Genomic DNA, 12,546 nt, shown 5'->3' with positions numbered 1-12,546 from the left:
GATTCAGTAAGTTCTTGTCATACTCCTTAAAATTAAATAAATAATTAGTAAATAAATAATTTACTATAATATAAACTATAATAACTATAATATAAGTAGTTAAGTAGTCAACTAGACTGAATTTTTTTTATCATAGCACCTTGCAAGAACAGTCTACTTTTTATAATAGAATCCTTCTTTGATAGGAAAAGAATACTGAGGACAAAATATACCAAAAACTTTTGTTCTATATAATGATAATGGAGGGATTCGTTCTAAGAATATTGTTCCGAGGAATTCAACTCATAAAGGTCCATTTATTAATTAATCCAAATTATTCATTCATATTAAATAATTAGAATTTCTTTTGGATAGTTCAATTCAGATTATTTCAAAATATTATTATTTGTTTGCTTGTTGCCTAGAAAAATCTTTTGGTTTTGGATGCTCGAAAACAAGCAAACACAATCAAATACGAAGACAACAATACTGGTTCTTATAGTTCCTTGGGCAAGTAGCAATAGCACTAATAATAAAGGGGGATGAAGGCAGCCAAAGCCGAAATAAGAAGAATTAGTAGCAGGCTATCAAACCGAATATTCTGATATTAAATATGATTTATTTTATCTTGTTTCTTACCTAAATTTATTAGTTTCCTCTTTATTTGTAACTGTTCTATATTTAGGCGGGTGGAATTTCTCTATTTCCTATATATCCTTTTTTGGATTTTTCCAAATGAATAAAATAATTGAAATTTTAGAAATGGTAATAGGTATCTTTATTACATTAACTAAAACTTATTTATTTCTCTTCATTTCTATCACAATAAGATGGACTTTACCCAGGATGAGAATGGATCAGTTATTAAATCTTGGATGGTGGCCCTATTCGTTTGGCTAATAAGCCATGACTGAAAGTACTGCTGGCTGATTTGTTGTGAAAGAAAAATATTATTCGCTTGCTAAAAAAGTACGAATTATAAGCTAAGCGAAGATGATGTATATCTGAGTCTGGCAAATCCTACAATATTCACGACTCAGATTTCTACCTCTACTAGAACCGCGCTGTCCACAAGGGAGAGGGGATTTTTAATTTTTTACCATCCTTATGGATGACACTCTTTCGTTTGCCACTTTTATACGTGCTCATACACAATTGGCATCGTAAACAACGAACCTCCTATATTTTTATCATTTTTACTGACATGGCATGCCAAGTGGGCATGCCAGGGTGGCAGTGAGCCTGAGAAAGGCCTACAGAGCATCCGAAATGACCTATTTATCCCTGTTGCTTCTCTCCCTCTACTCGCTGACGCGTGGGCCCCACACGTCAACTTTGTCTTCAACCTCTAGCCACGGAAGGGAGCCAGACACCTCCAGCTTCATCTCACACCTCCAGCACCTGGATGGGAGCCAGGCACCTCCAGCTTTGTCATCCCTCCATGGCTGCCGAGCAGTCGAGGACGACGAGCAAGGCACCACGCGCGAAGTCGATGTAGGAGTTCATGCGGCAAAGAGGGGTTGGTGGCAACCAGCCACGGGTAGAAGCGAGGCTCTCCGGCGGAGTGCTTCGGTTGAGGTGGAAGGCGCCACTGCTGCCATGGATTGGTGCTGAGATGTGGATAGGCGGCCGCGGCGGGTCCTTGCGGCGCCAACAAAGGAGACAGGGAGGCGAGGGCTGCTGTGTATGCGGAGATCGGTGAGCTCGACCTCGGGACAGCAATGGCGGCGACGGCGGTGGTTCACGGCGATGGGGTAGGGGTTGCCAAACGATGAGTAGCGGGGTGAAGTCATCATGCCACTGCCAACTCGTAGAGCCCGTCGGGAGTAGCAGAGACGACTGGATGGGGGAGATCGATGGTGACAATGGAGCTCCAGTCATTGCCGCAGCTCCGTGCAAGCTCCAGTCTTCTACCCCGCCTCCATGGAAGCTGCAAACAGGAGCAAGCGCAGGGAGCTTTTATGAGGCAACAGCTCTGTAGCAGCACGGCCTAGGTGCTAGCGTGTCGCTCCTCCTCCCTCCACCGCCAGAGCCCGCTCGCCGTCGGGTCGCTCGGCTTCGGGTGATGGCTAGAGGTTGAAGACAAAGCTGACGTGTGGGGCCCACGTGTCAGCGAGTAGAGGGAGAGAAGCGACAGGGGTAAATAGATTATTTCGCATGCTCTGCAGGCCTTCTCAGGCTTACTGCCACGCTGACATACCATGCCAATAAAAATAGCAAAAACATAGAAGGTTCACTGTTTACGATGACAATTATATAGGAGCGTGTATAAAAATAGCCAATGAAGGAGTGTCATCCGTAACTGTAAGATGACAAAAAGTTAAAAATCCCCGAGGGAGAGCCTTGGAGATCTTTATCGTCATTCTCCAGCAATAGTGTTTGCTGTACTTGCAATGAACCTTTCGATACCTTCGTCGGATGCTAATCCGGAGAATTTCTCTAAATTCGGCTTATTTATATCTGCTCTGTGAGTACAGTCACTCCGAGTAATTCAGGTCTTATGCACCTTGTGGCAGTGGCTGCTTCATGTAATTGGAAATTATTTTTCTAGAACTTTTTTTATATGTTAATCTGGATGAGTTTTTTTTTGTTTTAAAAAAATCATCTCTTCAGAAGTAGCGTTAGGTGCTGTCCCCCTTTTGGGTGCAATGGTGGAGACACCCTTACTATTCGCATTCGGTCAAAGAAGACGGGCGGTTTAGGAAGAAGAGAATGAGTCAAATTAACACCATCTATGTTAGTCTCTGAAATCATCATTAGTTTTAGCATTAGCAGATTGTTCGACGTACTCCCTCCGATCTTTTCTACAGTAGTAAACGACAAACTAGTAGTATGATGCAAATCCAAAGCGAATTATTGCTCCCGTCGCTCTCCTTTCTGGTTGTACTAGTGTTTGGCGCACCGAAACTTAGCAGAGTTGGCTGAAAAATATTATTCTGGCTGAATTATTGTGAGAGAAAAACATAGTTTCGGTTAAAAAAAATAAGCTAAATAGTACAGATTATAAGATAAGTCAAACAGGGACAGTAGGTGCTCAGCTATTACCGGTGCCAAGCTATCCACAAGGTGTCGCGTGTCGGATTGTCAAATGACAACCTTCGCCTCGACCAGTAGATTTTTTTTAATTTTAACATTTTTTAAACTAATTTTAAATCTAACATTGTTTTTTTTTCAAAACTAACATTTTTTGTCGCGCCTATTGTCATGGCTTGGCAAAAAACCTATGCCGCGTCATGTATGGTGGCGCGTCGGGTGGCTGACATGGCGACGACCGAAAATACTGACCGGTGACGTGGCAGGGCCTGCCACGCCACCGATCTTGGCGCGGCAGTGCCGCGCCCTGATCCGTGGCGTGGCAGAGCCGAATAAAAGCCCCGCAGCCAGTCTCGCCTGCCTGCGCCCGTCGCCGCGCCAACGCCCACCCGCGCCAGCCGTCGGTAGGGCCTGCCCGCCGCCGAGCACGTCGGCCGCCGCGCCACGAACGTCGTCACGCCACGGCTGCCAACCGGTGCGCCCGCACGCCGGCACGCCACCCCCTCCGGCCACGCACGGCGGCTGCCCGCCGCGCCCGTTGAGGCTAGCGCCCGCGTCTCCCGGCCCAGTCTAGCGCGCCACCACCGCGAGGATGAGCGCCGCTGCCGTGAGGTACTCCCCTAGTGTATTTGTTGATTGAATCGATATTATTAATATAGTAAGTTAGTAAAATAAATAAAGTTAGTATAATTAGTAAAGTATAGTTAGTAAAGTTAGTTAGTATAGGTAATATAGTAAGTTAGTATAGATAGTAAAGTTGGATAGTTTAGTTAGTACGGTTAGTGAGTCTAGTTATACATTGGATTTAGTCTAATTAGTTGGTGTAGTTAGCCTTGTATAGATATTAATATTAGATTAGTTAGTATAGTTATAGTTAGAATATGTATTAATATTATTATGGACATTACGTACGACGATTTCGATGACTTGATGAAGTTTTTTGAAATGCTTTTGCAGATGTGTTGTTGTGTTAGAGTTTTATACGGAGGAAGTGTTAGGAGAGAAGATGGTATATTTGAAGATATGGAAGAAGAATTAGAATGGTTTGATGAACCTCCTAGCTTTAACGACCTTTGTGTTCGTTTGAATATAAAGTTTGGCGGTGATTTCACACTGATGGGGAGGTTTGATACTGAGAAGACTAGGGCACACTATGTCCTCATGTCTTTGCGTGACCCTGCTCACTGGTCCCGTTACACTAGGGTGCTCCAAGGTTCTAATGTACCCATGGCTGAGGTGGCGGTGGAGAATGGGTATAGGATATAGGGTGTTCAGGACGGCCCGTCCATTGATGGTGTTGGAGGCAATGAACAAGAATTAGAGGTCAAAGGGGAAACAACACAGGATAATATGGATTTGGATGGTCAGTTGACGCAGGAGCAGTTTCATTCAACTACAGTAGGTTGTATAAGCAATGACTTCGATGTGAATGAGTTTGAATGGGAAGAGGAGGAGCAGGAGGAGGAGGACAAGATCGATGATGTAGTTAGCAGTGATTCAGACGATTTTGATGATGACCAAGGAGGTACAGATGCTATGCCAACACCGGTTGATGCCATGCTAGTATTAGTTCATACTATGCCATTACCAGTACCAACTGAGATTTTACATGGTATCTAGGCTCAGGGTAGACTAGTCACAGATTTGACAGCAGATGATATACCTTATGATTCATGGGCCAGAATTAGCGAAGCGCAGCAGTATGTTCCACTACCACCTTACACAGCGACTGAGCTTGAGCAACTAAGGTCGATGAACGTACCTTTCAGGGGTGTTTCAAACTATAGGGATGTCAGCATGATGGATATGGTAGTTTGTGACATCGGTCTCTAGATATATAGGAAATCATTGTATGCCCATGAGAAAGAAACCCTTAGGAAGGGGATGATATTTAATACAATGTCAGAGATGAAGCTCTTCCTTCAGGACTATGCTGTGTATCACCATAGGTTGTACACTGTCACTCATTCAGATCAGGAGTTGAGGTACCACGTGATATGCAAAATCTATTGTATGTGGAGGTTAAATGCACAAAAGAGACAGAGTGATGGCAAATGGAGGATAAGTAAAGTTGTCGAACCCCACACTTGCCTATCAAATAGGGGGAAGAAAAAATCAGCAGCAACTCACTGCATGTTACCTTGCCCGTCGTATATTGGGGCTCGTTGATGACAATAATGAAATTTCAGTGTCTTCTTTACAACAGTCCATATTTGGATTCGTTAAGTACGATGTGAAGTACGAAAAGGCTTGGTGTGTTAAGCAAATTGCCCTGGCGATTCGATGGGGTAGTTGGGAGGAAGCGTGCAATAGGGTGCCCCGCATCTTATGTGCAATGCATTACTACAACCCTAGTTTGAAATGGTTTGTGGACACTAGAGGGATGTGTTTTTGGGACCCATTGAGGCATGTCCTCTATCATGTGTTCTGGTCGTTCGCGCAAACAGAACATGCATTCTAGTTTTATCGGCCAGTCATACTTGTTGATGGCACTTTCCTAATAGGAAAGTATAGGGGCACCTTGATGATGGCTGCTGTTGTTGATCCTGAGGACCAGATAGTACCCATGGCTTTTGCTTTGGTAGAGGGAGAGAACAATGAATCATGGTCATGGTTCATGTGGCTTCTACGTGTACAAGTGTTTGGCCCATCTCACACTATATGTTTGATCTCGGACCGTCACCCAGGGCTTCTTAATGCTACAACTGAGCATATAGATGGGTTCCTGCCTCTAGTGCATAGATGGTGCATGAGACACTTTGCCACTAAGTTCTAGCGACGTCAGCAGAAGCAGGAGGTATATGACAAGGTAAAGGCTCTATATTGTGTACGTACAAAGCACCAGTTCAAGGAGACAAAGAGAGAACTAGACAAGATGGTAAATAAAGCAGGAAAGGCCTGGTTAGAGACATAAATAGAATAGAAGGCTCAGTGGGCGTTAGCATATGATGAGGGGGGCTTCAGATATGGCATCATGACCACTAACTCCTCAGAGTCCTTCAACCATGTATTCATCGGAGTTCGATCATTGACTATGTCTAGAATTGTTGAGTTCTCCTTTCATAAGTGCAACGAATATTTTGTGAAGAGATAGGAACTTGCATAGAGGAATATAGTTGAGCAGGGGCATTTTGGAAAGGCTAGAGCTGAACATTTGAAGGAGGCTGAGGAATTAGCCAAGCAGCACACCGCCGAGCAAGATGGTCATCATCCCCGCTTCCATGGCTACGCCGAACGGCCTCACGTTCACCATCGGTCAGATCACCTAGACCACCGGCTCCGACAACTCCATTGCCATGACCATGGAGGAGACGTGGATTCAATCTGCGTCGACCACTGCTTCACTTGCATCGGCTATGGCTCCAACCATGGTGGATCTGGCTCTAGCCACACCAGCATCATCTTTAGCCATACCGATAACCCATCATCCGCTTCCTCGCTACAAAGGGAGGCAGATCGACAACACCGACCAGCTTGACTCCATCGATCGGGTCAGCGCTAAGCTTGCTGAAACCCTAGCTCTGGTAAGTTTGATTCAAACTCAACCTAATGAGTAGGTAACCACTACCCACAATAGATCTACCCGAACAGCTTAGGCCAGTCGTTATGTGCGACTCGGTACGAATCTTGTGGTCACGTCTACTCCTGAAGGGTGCTCCGTTCATCGCCGACCAGCCCCCACAACGGGTCCCCGGCTCTCCGAGTGTGAAGCCTCGATGGAGAACTACCAGGCTCAGCCCTACGGCCTGCGCAACTTCATCAACATGGTCTGGATTGAGGAGTATCAAGAAGGATTGGTCCACACAGTTCTAGAGGGCGGCTCAAGCTCCCTGTCCGGCATTGCATCTAATGGCTCTATCCACACCGAGCTCCAGCATCATGATAATGAAGGCGTTGAATACGATCTGAATATCCCAGACCACGCACCGGGGTTCCCACAATTCCCATCCTTCCCACCAAGGTGAGGAGACTTGATCCATGTTGTCAGTAATGATGAGCCACCGGTAGTTGGTGAAACAGAACAAGAAAGGCTAGCACGCGAAGCACGCAATATTGACCGGTTCAATCGCCGACAAGCCGAAGCTGAGGCAGAAGAGGAGGCACAACGCATAAGGGTCAAGCCACGTGACCTTAACAATGCCTTTGATAGGGTGGGGACAAGCAGGTCTTTAGGACTCCAAGCGTCAACGTAGCTGTTGCTATGGCGACAATGCAACGACTACCCAATACCCCGGAAACTCAGGCAATTCGTGATGATGTACAAGCCTACCTGACGACTGCTATGGCCCAGACCGTAGAGATTGCAAACCAAGCCCAGGTTCCGTCTGTCTTAGTCAAATCAACCCGCAGTCACCAGTACTCAAGTCACCCACAGTCACCCAACCAACGTGGCTCACGCAACAATGACCCATCAGACAACCGTCAAGGCAGAAATGGTGGTCATGATGGTGGTCGGGATGACAACCACCACAACAACCGGGACGATAATCAACAAGACAACCGTGATAATCGCCGTGATAACCACGGTCACAGGGTCAACCAGGATAGCAATCGGGGTCGCCGTGATGGCAATAACGATCTCCGCCATTCCCTTAGAGAACGTGATCTACGCGATCGCATTAACCAAAGAGCCAACGATCGTGCATCCCACAAAAGCTATCACCGTATGGAATATGATACTACCCATGGCCCTTTGGGTTTAAAGCAGTTTACTCCACACCTTCGCCAAGTCATATGGCCCAAGCACTTCAAGCTCAAAAAACTTCAGAAGTATGATGTCAAGGAGAACCCCAAATTATGGGTCATGCTCTATGAAACCACGTGCAAATCAGCCATGGCTGACGAGCATGTCATGTCTAATTACTTCCTAGTCGCCATCGGCCACGTAGGCCACCAATGGCTGGTCAGCTTGTCGGTGAACTACTTTGATTCTTAGCAAGAGCTCAAGCAAGCATTCATCGATAACTTCATTGCTACTTGCGAGCAACCCAGCAACAAATATGATCTGCAGCGGATTCAAGATCGCAAAGATGAGCCACTGCGTGAGTACGTCCGATGCTTCTCGGAGATGCACATCAAGGTCCCATCAATCTCTAACAACGAGGCAATCGAGGCTTTCATCACTGGTCTCCGCTTCCACAATGCCCTAAGCGACAAGCTCCTCCACAAAAGACCTGAATCAGTCACAGCGCTCCTAGCCACTGCTAAAAAATATGCGGATGCCGATGATGCTAAAAAGATAATCATCGAAGAAGCAACAAGGGTTCCACGCTCCGACCACCCCCACACCGCGATGACTACCATGGCAACCGTGGTCGAAATGACAATTTTGATCGCCGCAACCAGCGCAATGATTCCCGCGACCACTACGACCAGCGTAATCAGTGGCATAATTGCCGTGACGATTACAGGGGCAAGCGTGCTCGGGAAGACGACGACGAGGTCAACACCATTAAAAAAGGTGGCGGATGTCGCAACTACGAAGAAGACTACGCCAAAGCATTGAAAGGACCCTGCCAGCTCCATCCCAAGTCAAACCATACCATGGAGAATTGCCGCGTTCTTAAGTCTATCTACACGCGTCAACAGGCTCTAGATACATCCGACAAGCCTAACGATGCAGGGGAACAGCATAACGAGGACAATGATGATGAAGACGTAGATCCCCATCACAAGTACGTCAAGCCAACCGATCGCATCCACACCATCATTGGGGGCAAAGTGTCCATTGAGACCAAACGAGAACGCAAGCTGCTCGCCCACGCTTGCTTGAATGTGGCCAACATCGACAACCTCATCGCCGATCCGCGACTTCCTCCTTGGTCTCACCACGAGATCTCCTTCAGCAGAAAGGACCAATGGGCTACTATACCTAAGCCAGGGCATTTTTCCCTGGTTCTCGATCCTTGTATCAACAAGGTTTAGTTTGACAGAGTGCTGGTTGACGGCGGCAGTTCCATCAATATACTATTCAAGAATAGTTTGCCAGCCCTGAAGATAACCCAGGCTGATCTCAAGCTATACGAGGCACAGTTCTAGGGTGTTCTCCCCAGACAGAGCTCTACACCTCTCGGGCAGATCACGCTACCTGTGCAATTTGGTACCCTAGACCACTTCCACATTGACTACGTCAACTTTGTGGTCGCCGACTTCGAAGGCACCTACCATGCTATCCTTGGTCGACCAGCGCTCACCAAGTTCATGGCCATACCTCACTATAGGCATTTGGTGCTCAAGATGCCTACTGAGAAGGGGGTTCTAACTCTCAGGGGCAACATGTACGCAGCTTACACCTATGAGGATGATAGCTTCAAAATAGCAGAGGCTCACTGACCTCTCTATTCGCATGGCCGAGACCACGTTCGATGCCAAGAAGACCCCAGCCAATCACCTGGAGATCCTAGAGCTCGAGGCCCCATGCAAGAACATCAAGTCCAAGGAGCACAAAGAGATCTAGCTGGTCGACGGTGATCCCAGCAAAACGGCCCTTTTCGAGGCCAACCTGGATCCTAAATAGGAAGACACGCTTGTCAGGTTCCTGAGAAGCAATGTGAGTGTGTTCGCATGGAAACCCGCCGACATGCCTGGTGTACCTCGGAACTTGATCGAGCACTCCTTAAATGTCGATGGCAAGGCCAAACCCATCAAGCAGAAGCTACGAAGGTTCGCTCGCGACAAAAAGGAGGCTATTAGGGTAGAAGTTACATGGCTTCTAGCAGTCGGATTTATCAAAGAAGTGTATCATCTGGAGTGGTTAGCCAACCTGGTTCTTGTACACAAAAAGAATAAGGAATGGAGAATGTGCGTTGATTACACTAATCTCAACAAACACTACCCTAAAGACCCCTTTGGCTTACCTCGCATAGACGAGGTCATAGATTCAACTACTGGTTGCGAGCTGCTTTCCTTTCTCGATTGCTACTCTGGTTATCACTAGATCGCTCTAAAAAAGGACGACCAGATCAAGACATCCTTCATCACGCCTTTCGACGCCTACTGCTACACGACCATATCGTTCAGGCTCAAGAATGCCGAGCTACCTACCAACGCGCCATACAGGCCTACCTCAAAGACGAGATAAAAGATGACCTCGTCGAGGCTTATGTTGATGATGTAGTTGTCAAAACCAAGGAAGCATATACCCTTGTCGACAACCTAGAATGCACCTTTGCAGCCCTTAACACATTCCAATGGAAATTAAACCCAAAGAAGTGCATCTTTGGTGTTCCTTCTGGTATACTACTTGGCAACGTCGTCAGTCACGACGGCATACGCCCTAACCCAGAGAAAGTCAAAGCTATCTTGGATATGAAGCCGCCCAAAAAGGTGAAGGATGTTCAGAAGCTTACCGGATGCATGGCTGCCCTCAGTCATTTCATATCAAGACTAGGCAAGAAAGGACTACCATTTTTCTAGCTGCTCAAAGCATCTGAGAAGTTTGAGTGGTCGGAGGAAGCAGACACTGCCTTTACACAGCTGAAACAATTCCTTACATCACCTCCGGTCCTCACTGCTCTCAGAGAAGACGAAACCCTCCTGCTTTACATCGCGGCAACTAATTGAGTGGTCTCCACCGCTATGGTGGTCGAGCGCGATGAGCTCGGCCATGTCTATAAGGTACAGCGACCAATTTATTTCATTAGTGAGGTGCTCAATGAATCCAAGACCAGGTACCCACAGATTCAGAAACTGATCTACGCCATACTGATTACATCCCGAAAGTTGAAATATTACTTTGATGGATATCATGTGGTGGTCATGACCGAGTACCCTCTGGGAGACATCATTCGCAATAAGGATATGAACGGGCGCATCGTCAAATGGGCAATGGAAATATGCCCTTTCTCCTTGGAATTTACAAGCCGTACTATAATCAAGTCTCAGGCACTTGTCGATTTCATCGTTGAGTGGATAGACTTAAGCACACCTGCCTCTCAGGGGCCCGCCGAGTATTGGAAGATGTACTTCGATGGCTCTCTCAACATCAACGGTGTAGGAGCAGGAGTCCTTTTTGTATCACCGTCTAGGGAGCAGCTCCGATACGTCCTCAGGATTTATTTCCTGGCGTCTAATAACGCCGCCGAGTACGAAGCATGCCTGCATGGTCTGCGCATTGTGGTCGAGCTCGGTGTCAAACGTCTCTATGTCTATGGAGACTCAACTCCAGTCATCAACCAACTCAACAAGGACTAGGATACGACCAGCGAAAAGATGGACGCATACTGCAAAGCGATCAGAAAGTTGGAAGGCAAGTTCTATGGCATCGAGTACACACATGTGGTCCAGGACAAAAATCAAGCAGCAGATGCGCTGTCAAAGTTAGGATCATCCCGAGCCAAAGCCCCACATAGCGTATTTGTTCAAGACCTGCTCACGCCCTTCATCATAGAAGAAGATCCTACGGTCGACAAGCCTCCAGACCAGCTATGGTTCCAACGCCAAACACCACCAAACCACCTCCGACCACTAAGGAGCTTGACTGGAGAGTACCTTTCATCAAGTACCTGACAGATGGTAGCGGTTACACCGATCGGACAGAAAACGAATGCCTGATGCGTCGCAGTAAGCAGTATCTGCTCGTCGATGGCAAATTGTGGCGCAAGAACGCGAAGGAGGAAATCTTGATGAAGTGTATAACCCAGGAGGATGGTGAACATCTCCTAGACCAAATCCACTCTAGCTCCTATGGCAACCACACGGCCTCGAGAACGCTGGTTGGCAAGGCTTTCTGAGCAAGGTTCTATTGGCCGTCAGCTGTAGCCGATGCAGAGAAGCTAGTCCACCATTATGAAGGTTGTCAGTTCTTCGCCAAGAGAATCCACGTACCAGCACACGAGATTCAGATGATACCAGCCTCTTGGCCCTTCGCATGCTAGGGACTGGATATGATCGGGCCTTTCAAACCGACCCCTAGGAAATTTACATACGTCTTTGTGCTGATCGACAAATTTTCCAAGTGGATAGAGTACATGCCCCTAGTCCAGGCATCTTCAAAAAAGGCTATCACATTCATCGACTAGGTCATCCACTGCTTCGGCATACCCAACAGCATCATCACTGATCTAGGTACTCAGTTCATCGGAAATGCTTTTTGGGACTTCTACGATGAAAGGAGCATAGTAGTAAAATACGTCTCGGTGGCGCACCCTAGAGCTAATGGATAGGTCGAGCGGGCAAATGGTATGATCTTGGATGCACTTAAGAAGAGGATGTACAGAGAAAATGACAAAGCTCCTGGAAGATGGCTCAAAGAGTTACCAGCCATGGTCTGGGGTCTCAGAACCTAGCCCAGTCGCAATACCGACATATCACCATACTTTATGGTTTATGGCGCTAAGACAGTGCTCCCAGCAGATATAGCCTTCAGATCAGCACAGGTAGAAAACTTCAATGAAGATAAGGACAATGAAGTACGGGAGCTAGAAGTGAATAGTGCAGAAGAGAAGCGGCTCGATTCTTGTGTACGTACAACCAAATACCTTGCTGTTTTGCACATGTACTACAACAAGAACATCAAGGAGCGGTTCTTCGTGG

Source organism: Miscanthus floridulus, chromosome 4 (assembly GCF_019320115.1).
Source record: "Miscanthus floridulus cultivar M001 chromosome 4, ASM1932011v1, whole genome shotgun sequence".
Lineage (NCBI taxonomy): Eukaryota > Viridiplantae > Streptophyta > Magnoliopsida > Poales > Poaceae > Miscanthus > Miscanthus floridulus.
Note: the sequence above shows the minus strand (reverse complement) of the source record.